The 8574-nt window shown below is 40.2% G+C and overlaps 1 protein-coding gene across 5 annotated transcripts in view; it reads left to right on the top strand.

The window, feature by feature from the left end:
* Positions 1 to 8574, top strand: part of Cast (calpastatin) — a 110055-nt gene that overhangs the window by 30054 nt on the left and 71427 nt on the right. The window contains exon 1 of one of the 5 annotated variants that reach the window (XM_021180597.2): positions 8080 to 8206. The exons of the other annotated variants lie outside the window; for them this stretch is intronic. The gene's annotated coding sequence lies outside the window, so the exon portion shown is untranslated. Of the gene's footprint in view, positions 1 to 8079; positions 8207 to 8574 lie in introns of those variants that run through there. 5 annotated transcript variants of the gene reach the window in all.

The following is an 8574-nucleotide window of genomic DNA, read 5'->3' as shown; positions in this document are numbered from 1 at the left end:
TGACACACCCATTCCAACCAGGTCACACCTATTCCAACAAGGCCACACCTCCAGATGGTGCCACTCCCTGGTCCAAGGATATACAAACCATCACAATGACCAAGAAGCAAGTTGGGGGAGCAAAGTGTTTATTCAGCTTACACTTCCACATTGCTGTTCATCACTGAAGGAAGTCAGGACTGGAACTCAACCAGGTCAGGATGCAGGAGATGACACAGAGGACATGGAGGGATGTTACTTACTAGCTTGCTTCCCCTGGTTTGCTCAACTTGCTTTCTAATAGAACTCAAGACCACCAGCCTAGGGATGGCACCACCCACCCTTGATCACTAATTAAGAAAATAACTTACATCTGCATCTCATGGAAGAATTTCCTCAAGTGTGGCTCCTTTGTCTATGCTAACTCCAGCTTGTGTCAAGTTGACACACAAAACCAGCCAGTAAAATTGACCCCTTGTCAACTTGACACACAAACACATTACTAGTAAGCCTCAACCCTTACTTTCTTACTCAACCCTAAGATTTAAATAACTTTAAAAGTCCCACAGTCTGTACAAATTCTTACGTGTTAAAATTTCAATACCTTTTAAACATCCAGTATCTTTTGAAATTCAAAGTCTTTTCACAATTCAAAGTCTCTTAACTGTGGACTCCAGAAAAATATTTTCTTCCTTCAAGAGGGAACAATATCAGGGCAGTCACAATCAAAATCAAAATCAAATTGTCCGGTGTCTGGGATCCACTTATGATCTTCTGGGCTTCTACAGCTCTGTTCTTTGTAGCACACATCTTGTCTTCTAGGCTCCAGTTGCCTATACTCCATTGCTGCTGTTCTTGGTGGTCATCTCATGGTACTGGCATTTCCAAAACACTGTTGTCTTCCACTGCAACTAGGCTTCACCAATAGCCTCTCATAGGCTCTCTTAATGGCGCCAAGCCTCAGCTCCTTTGCAAGACCCCTTCAAGTACTGGGTCGTCAATTGCAACTTGAAGGCTGCACCTTCACCAATGGCCTTCTGTGGACCCTCACAGTGCTGAGCCTTAGCTGCTCTTCATGGCCCCTTCATGTCTTCAAAACCAGTACCACCTGGATGACTCTTACACATTACCAAGTCCAGCCACAGTAAAAGGTACAACCTTGGCTACCTCTGGAACACAGCCTCTGTGTTCTCAGAAAACACTTCCCAGAANATTTTACCTCAATGATGCTGGTCTCTTCTTAATAACCACTAATTTCTTAGTTCCAGTTAATCAGAATCAATAGTCCCAGTAATGCAAAAGTTTCGCTTTAGTAGTTCTGGTATTTGTTAATCACAGCTGATTCTTCAGCCCCAGCTAACCAAAACCACAGAATCTTCACAATCCAAAATAGCAATGGCCCTGATAAGAGTCTTTAATCTTCCCTCTGACATTTCACAAGCCAGGCCTCCATCTTCTGCACTGTTCTTAACATTATCTTCCAAGCTCCTACACAACATTCCACAGAGCTCTAAACATCCCCATGGCTCTTCTAGCAAAAAGTTCCAAAGTCCTTCCACAGTCCTCCCCAAAACATGGTCAGGTTGTCACAGGAATACTCCACTATGCTGGTACCAATTTGTCTTAGTCAGGGTTTCTATTCTGGCACAAACATCATGACCAAGAAGCAAGTTGGGGAGGAAAGGGTTTATTCAGCTTACACTTCCGCATTGGTATTAATCACCAAAGGAAGACAGGACTAGAATTCAAACAGGTCTGGAAGCAGGAGCTGATACAAAGGGATGTTTCTTACTGGCTTGCTTCCCCTGGCTTGCTCAGCTTGCTTTCTTATAGAACTCAGGACCACCAGCCCAGGAATGGCACCATCCACAATGGGCCCTCCCTCGTTGATCACTAATTGAGAAAATGCCTTACAGCTGAATCTCATGGAGGAACTTCCTCAAGGGAGGCTCCTTTGTCTGTGCAAACTCCAGCTTGTGTCAAGTTGACACACAAAGCCAGCCAGTACAGAGGGTGAGCTTCTATTTTAGAAAAAAAAATTATATATGTATGTGTTAGCTCCTGTGTGAGCTTTTGTACACCATGTATGTGCAGGTACCCTCAGAAGCAAGGAGTGTTAGAACTCCTGGAACTGGAGTTACAAGCAGTTGTCAGCTGACATGAGTGGTAACTTGAACCCAGGTTCAAGAGCAATACAGGCTCTTACCCACTGGGCTATAACTGATATAAAATCTAGTAAAACCATTTATGGTATAGTTATAGCTGCTATATAATGTGTTTTATAGGTAAATATCTGTAGATAGTTTGGGGCTTTTGCATATATATATATATATGCATGCAAAATTCTCTGGATTCTTTAGAAAATGATTCAAATCTCTCTCATGATCATTCATCACACCAGGTACTCTGTTAAGTGTTGTATATAATTATCTGATAAGACCGCTTCATAACCTTAATTTATTTATTCCTCTATTACTTAGGAAGCAATGCCTCACAGAGTTCAGATAGCCTTAATGAGCTCCCCATACCAGTAAGATGGAAGTAGGACTGACCTAGTTTTCCTGAATAGTCTTTGACAATTATAGGTTCTGTAAACTCTGAGTCTTTTCTTGTAGTACTAACACCTCTGAGTTTTGCAAATTATAAAGGAATTATTAAAACATCACCATTCAAGTCAGGAAATGATCACTGTAGCCAGTAATTTTGAATGCTTACAGTTTTTCTATTGATCTATTGCAATTCTGTAGCCTGAACTGTGATCAGTTATGTGCAAGATTCTATGAAACTTTATACTATTTCATAATTCCCTACATAGCATTTAATTTAATCATCTTTTCTTTAAAACTGATGATTATCACATAAAGTCTGTTGTTTTAATTTATGTCATTTATTTGATGAATGATTGATATTTTAGCTTCTCCAAAATCCTTGAGGTACTTAATAAAGAGTCAGTAAAAAGATGTTGCACTTGTAGTATTAGGCTAGGGCGAGTATCACCCACATTTACCATTTTGAGTGTATCTATAGACCTTTTCAAATCTCTCTTCTGTCAGCCAATAAAAATGACAAAGAACATTGAAAGACTTAAATACAGGGCTGTTTGGCATTTGAGAGCTGCGTTGTTTTAGCCTTTTTGGCTAATGTTGGGGACTCTACAACACGGATGCACACTGAAGAAGTCCTGCTTCCTTGGTCAAACATTCCAGAGTTTGGGTTTCTCCTTTGCCATGTATTTCCTTGGTATAACCCTGCACAGCAGTATGGGACTATGATCTCTGTTGTAATAGCTCTTGCAAAGATGAAAATGAAATAAAATGTATGAAGCACCCTAAGCTGGACAGTGGCCAACTACTGGAAGCCTGGTCACTCTGGCTACCTTTGTCAGTCCTTGGTGTTTGTTGTTTAGGGACTGTAGAAGATTTTCCAAGCATGTCTCAACTTTTATGTAATTGGGGCCTATATTTAACTTACATTTAAATTATGACTTTAAAATATGATCTACTTCATTACCTAGCCTATGCATGAAGTGATATTTAGTGAAGATATTTGTAGATTCCAAAGTTACTATTAACTGAAAATATTGGATGTTCAGTGTCCTAGTGTGTGGGAGACAATACCTAGTATTTTTCTAGAACAGATATATGACCTGAGTGGCTTTTTCTGTTTGTTTTATTTTGTTTTATTTTTTTTCCACAAAGGAAACTGCTAGCCCATCTTTTTGAGGTGAGGTGGTCACTAAAGCTGTTATCTTTAGAAACAGGGGAACATAGGTGAGGTGGAAAGTGGAAGAATTTGACCGTGTCTGTTTTTTAGTGTTTATGGGCAAACTTAGAAATCTTTCCTTGGCTTTTGTAAAGTGCCCTTTAGTCCTCTAACATTATGACTTACCTCACTTCCCCTTGATGCTTTTCTGAGCCACTCTCTCTTACTATTTTCCAGAATACTAAATTTTACAGGGTTTACCTTTTCTTTTTAACCTTTCTCACATCCTTCATTATTAGGAGGCTTTAAGGCTTTAAGGGGGAAACTACAGTTGGATTAGTTAGCTTTCTATTGCTGTGATCAGATACGATGACTAAGCTAACTCAAAACAGGAGGAATGCATTTGGAGTTACCATCACAGAGCAATAAGAGTCCTTTGTGGTAGAGATATGAAGTAGCAACTGGCAAGCATGGCAGAGGAGCAGGAGGCTGAGAGAATACATCTTCAACATCAAGTAGAAAGAGTGAGCAGAACATGGTTTGAGGCTTTAAATTTTCAAAGCCATCAGTGACATTCTTCCTCCAAAACCTAATTTATCATTCAAACTACCACATAGACAATTGCTTCTTTCTTTTGATACCTCATTGAAAGGGCTATAGCATCAATAATATCATTTCTCACTTCCATGAGAAAAGCTGGAGGTTTGGGCATGTGATAAGTGAAGCCTTTTACTACACAATTGCCATAATGCAAATAAGAAAGCAAATATTATCCTGAGACAGAGAAGTTATGATCAAATGGTAGATACAGCGGGCAATGAAGTTTAATCCAAGTTTGATTGTTTCTGGATACAATCAACCTGGCAGTTAGAATAACTACTAATTGCATAATTATTGATAAAACTATAAAGTCTGCATTCGGAAACAAATATGTATTAGATTTTATGCCAAATACATGTTTATAAAATGTTTTTGCTTACTCCAAAACCGAATTTGTCCTAACAAAGTGAGTGATTATGTTCATAAGCAATATTCTGTCTGCTATGTAGTCTTAAAGGATCCAAAACTCTTATGTAATTTAGATATATCTAATTCAAAATAGTTACTACAAATTGTTGCATACTTAAATTTCAGTTTTTAATAAATTAATAATGGGCACCAATAAAATTGCAGACATTTTATAAGCTCTGATTAAAGTCAGTATGAGAATGGTTGTGATGCATACTTTGTCATCAGTTTTATTTCTGTAAGAATTCTGACAACTATTTTGACTTTCAAAATAGTTTGTATGGAATGTCTCTATAGAAGACTTTGCTATTAGGATATAGTAGTCAAAGTTATTTCTGATTAGAATCCGCCTGGGATAGTGTAGGATACAAATGAATTTCTTCAGGGAGAGTGTGATGGTTTGTCTATGCTTGGCCCAGGGAGTGGCACTATTAGAAGGAATGGTCATGTGAGAGGTGTGTCACTGTGGGCGTGGACTTTAGTTCTCTGTCCTAGCTGCCTGGAAGCCAGTTTCTCCTAGGGGCCTTCAGATAAAGACGTAGAACTCTCAGCTCCTCCTGCACCATGCCTGCCTAGACACTGCCATGTTCCTGCCTTGACGATCATGGACTGAACCTCTGAACCTGTAAGCCAGCCCAGTTAAATGTTGTCCTTATAAAAGTTGCTTTAGTCATGGTGTCTGTTCACAGCAGTAAAACCCTAACTAAGACAGACAGTAAATAGCTCATGGATAATTCACAAGAATTCAGCAGAAAAAGACTAAAGCTTTGTTGCCTGGAATATTCCACAACAGTACATGGAGCATCTCCAGCTAAATCCTGCTACAACCACATCTCAGCATTTAGTTCTCTTAGGACCTGATACTAGAAACTGCTACCATCAAAACCCTTTTGTAGCATTTCTGTCCTTATGGAAAGAGACCTCCTTACATTGTTCATGTCCAAGCTCATCTTAACAATGACAAAAAAAGGTTTATTTTTATTTATGTGAATGTGTGTGCCTGGATGCAGGTATATACTATGTGAGTGAGAGCCCTCAGAAGACAGAAGGTGTTGGACCTGCTGCTATAAGCAATGGCGAATTGCCTGGTGTGGGTTACTAGGAACTGAACTCAGGTGTCCTGGAAGAAGAGAAAGCACTTTTAACCTCAGCCTTCTCTCTGAATTCTCTAAGTGTAGCACATTTGCCTGGCCAGCGTAACTAACACGACTCATGCTTTCTTCAAGAGACAGTGGAATGTATGGGGGCCATTCCTGTTCAAACCACCACACCAGGCACCTTGATTAATCTTTGGTTTATGAGATGACTGTGGTACATAGGAAACATTTTTATTTTAATATTCATACACTGTAATTGTATAATCATGTACTATAAGTGGCACTTTAAATCATCATATCAATACTTTTGCTTAACACAAGGCTAAATTATGAGTTTAAAGGGAAATCCATTTTAAAATTAATAATCATGATATATTTGTAGCAACTTTTAAAATAATATATAAATAATATACAAATAACTAACATTTGGTGATATGTTCCAGTTGGCAATTCTTATGTTTTTATGTACATACTGAATCTGTGGGCATTATTGATATGTAGGGGTTGTTTTGTTTTGTTTTGTTTTGTTTTGTTTTGTTTGTTTTTTCAAGACAGGGTTTCTCTGTATAGCCCTGGCTGTCCTGGAACTCACTATGTAGACCAGGCTGGCCTCGAACTCAGAAATCCGCCTGCCTCTGCCTCCCCACTTGGGATTAAAGGCATGCACCACCATGCCCGGCGACATGAAGTTTTTGATTCAGGAAGTCTGGGATGAGGCTCATATCCTGCCTTTCTAAAATCTCCTGGCTGTTGGTGTTGCTGTGGTTAGGTGTTTAACTATCTCTGTCTTAGGTTACCTGTGTATCAATGGAGAATTTGACCAAAATGAAGATTCTCAGTCTTGAGGCTACAGAATTGGTTCTCTGGGGTGGACCAAGGTCTAGTACTTAAGTATTGAATAGACACACACTACTTATAGTGAAAACACCATATGATCTGAAAAACCCACTCATTTCGAGGACAATACTCAGAGAGGATGACAGCCACAGCAATGGCTGGTGAGGGAGTCATCTTTGCCTATTTCTGAGAATGGGAGCCCCTTTCTTCCTGGTCTGCAAGCTAAGAATTGCTGTAAAGTTTATCCCTATCTCTGTAGTTACTATTCTGACTCATCTGGGGTGCAGAAGGGTGGGAACCCCTTTCATCCTGCCTATTGCCAGGAGCCAGAGTATTTTTTAATATGAATACATAATGGCTTATTGGAGTATGGCTCAAAACTAAATTACTCTGTGATTTTTGTCAGGAGAAAAGTCATTGTCAGTGAAAACTAGGAGATCTGAAGTACCTACCCTCTTCCAAAGAAAAGGCAGTTATAGCAGTTAAGAAGAAATAATAAGGATGCTGTCTTACATCACAAACCCTATTTGACACAAGTAAAAGGAAAATGAAAATAATCCACTGAGAGGCACCTTGAGTGGGCAGGCAAATAGTACCACTGTGCTGACTATGGGGTGTGGGGAACACAACAGTTAAGGGGAGAACTCCCCTCTTTTAAGGATCCCCAATTATCACCTCTGTGTTGGCTGAATGCATCCTGAGTCTTTGCTCAGCTGTCATTACCTGGGTCTGAGGTCTCATTTGTCAAACACTGGTCACCAGCACTCCCTCAACTCTAACCCCAAGCCTATGGGCCAGGGTGGTTATCCTAGTTGGTTTGTGCCTTTAGGAGAACGTAGATTTGCATGTGTCTTTTAAAATACGGTAACTAGCTGCATCAGTCGCTCTATAACTTGGCTTTCTTCTAAAAAAGTATTGTCATTCCCTTAATTAATTGTCAACCTAGAATAGCAATATAAATTTCTGAATTTACATACGTATTAGATGGTTTCAAATTTATTCTTTGAAGTTTTCAATAATGAAAATAATTGAGTACAATTCATATTGTCTTAAACTGTTCTTTAAAAAAAAAATCCAATATGCAGTTTTAGAGATGTTTAGAATCTGGGATTACACTGCCATCTTTCTTTAACTTCATGGCTTCAAAGGGTTATTTAGGTCGTGTACTGGAGAAGGGGGGTATTCATTGCTGTTACTTTGTTAGTCAAAAAGTGACATCCTGGAGCAGTGGACCTGCCATCCTTTGCTGCTTACATACAGTACACAGCGTGTGTCCTGTATTACAGAATACTGAGAAGTTAACCAGTCTAGAAAAGCCAAGCACCACTAAGAAGCACCAGTAGGGAGCGTCAGGGAATCTCCGGCCGGGCGCTGCTGCAGGTTTCAGGTTTCAGGTTTCCGGTTTCAGGGCTGGCGTCAAGTGGAGGAGGGCGGGAGCCCTAGAGGACCTCGCCCCGCCTTATGCGCCTTATGCGTCACTCTGCGGGTTCAGTTTAGACAGGGAACTGAAACAGCAGAGGTTGAGTTCGACCCGGAATGCAGTCGTCCCCTAAACCAAGCTGAGGCCAGTCGTCATACTCTGAGTGAGTACTGACTTGGGTTGCTTTGCTCCAAAGTCGTGCCTGCCTGTCACGGGCCCAGACCGTACCTGGGTTACAACCCCATAGCCAATTCCAGGCTGAGGACACATTCTGTTACTGTTGTTATGACTGAAGTTGGCATTTCTTTCTAAGTTTGAAGGAGATTAAAAACCCACCCTTCCTGTCCATAGCACTCTTAATGATCTTTTAGCTGGAAATTCTCTGTTGATCGGACGTGAAGGATTACAAAACTGAGTTTTCGTCCCCTGAACTTTCGTCTCCTGAACTTTATGTTGAAAAAACAGCAGCAGCCGTTTAATGATTTGGCTTGACTCTTTCTGATCTTTAGTTTAGATGCCCCCCCCCAGCCC

Source organism: Mus caroli, chromosome 13, assembly GCF_900094665.2.
Source record: "Mus caroli chromosome 13, CAROLI_EIJ_v1.1, whole genome shotgun sequence".
In the NCBI taxonomy this organism is placed as follows: Eukaryota; Metazoa; Chordata; class Mammalia; order Rodentia; family Muridae; genus Mus; species Mus caroli.
This window is presented reverse-complemented; position numbering and strand designations above follow the sequence as displayed.